Raw genomic sequence first — 1,569 nt, 5'->3', positions numbered from 1 at the left:
CGGCGCTGCCCTCCGTTCGGGGGGTGCGGGCGTCCCGGCCCCCACCGACAGCCCCTGAGAAGGCTCGGCGGGGTTGGTAGTGGGCTCCCCGCTTGGGCCCCCCGCTCCGTGCCTCTGAGAAATGAAGGGTTTCCGTTCCAAGCTAGCCCCGTGCGTATCTTTTGTTACCTGCATCAGGCTCATTTTGGGTTTTATGTCCCACACAAAGCAGAGAGATCCTTTAATAATAACTGGTTTTGAAAGCTCTGCCTGTAATAGACTGCGTAAATTTCAGAAGACTTTAAAGAAAAAAAAAGATCACACTCTTTACAGAGCAGCTCAAAACTTTATTCTGAGAGAGAAGTGAATGTATTACAGCAACTCTACACAAGAAAAAACCCTGTTCTGTCTCCTTTTTTAGCGTCCTATTTTCATCTTTACTCTGAAAAATAGGACTCTCAAACTAAAAATTTCTCTAAAATTACCGATTATTTCATCTTGATAAATTGTAGCTTGGATTGGCAGCATACAGAAAATTTAGATCCCAAAGAAATCTGTTTCTTTAGCGTAGGAGATGAGAGTTCTGAACTCTGTTCCTGGCTATCACCACTAACTTGGCTGTGTGAAAACAGATGAAAGATTGTTTCTCTGTAAAAATATATCTGAATAAGAACATTGGGCATTAATACATCTACAATGCTAATACTAAAAGTAATAAAAAAGTGTAAAATGTTTCTATATCACCATTCTTTCAGTTATTCCTCTTCCCCCCCCAACCCCTTCTCCCAAATAGTCCTTGGTTTCTCTTTTGACAAAATCCTGTATTTGTTTGACACCAAAAATGCTATCAGTTCCAGCTCAGTCAGCATAGATATTGACAGTTTCTGTGAGAGGTGTATGAAGTCAATAAAAAAGGGAATGACACCCATGTGCTGGAAAGTCTAGATCTGTGAAAAACATGGATCAGTTATTGAATGATGAAGAGAATTAAATGAGAACTACACCCATTTATTTGATACCAAAGAACACCCAGGTTTTATGACATACCTATGCTAGGAACAGTTTACCAGTCAGTCTTCAGCACAGCACAATAAGATCAGGTTGCATGGCTTTTTGCCTCTTGGTAGCTGGGAGGGGAAATGAGAGAGCTTGCTGCTTCTATTTATTTCCATTTTCAGTGAAAACACTTTTTTTTTTTTTTACGAAAAGTTTTCCTCAGGCTAGCTGCCTACATCTGCTATGGATCAGGACAAGAATACACTGCTTAAATAGAATGTGTAACTGAAAAAATCTGGGAAGAAAATTTTGGAGAGAAAACAGATTCTTATGGTTCACAGTTTCAAATAAACATACGAAATACAAATGTGTAGATGTATTAATCAATATGTGCAATAAATGGTACTTTTGTAGAAGGAATATTAAAAAAACAATACAACATAGTAATAAAGTGTGAGAAATAAAAATGGAGATTACATAGTAAGCCTAAACAAAAATAAATTCAGAAACTTAGAGTTTATATTTAAAATGCATGATAAATGTTCTCCCCTTCTACTTCACAATTTTGACAGCTGTTAGGATTTAACATTTATC

This window comes from Haliaeetus leucocephalus, unplaced genomic scaffold (assembly GCF_000737465.1).
Source record: "Haliaeetus leucocephalus isolate CR32 unplaced genomic scaffold, Haliaeetus_leucocephalus-4.0 Scaffold932, whole genome shotgun sequence".
NCBI classification, from domain to species: domain Eukaryota; kingdom Metazoa; phylum Chordata; class Aves; order Accipitriformes; family Accipitridae; genus Haliaeetus; species Haliaeetus leucocephalus.
This window is presented reverse-complemented; position numbering follows the sequence as displayed.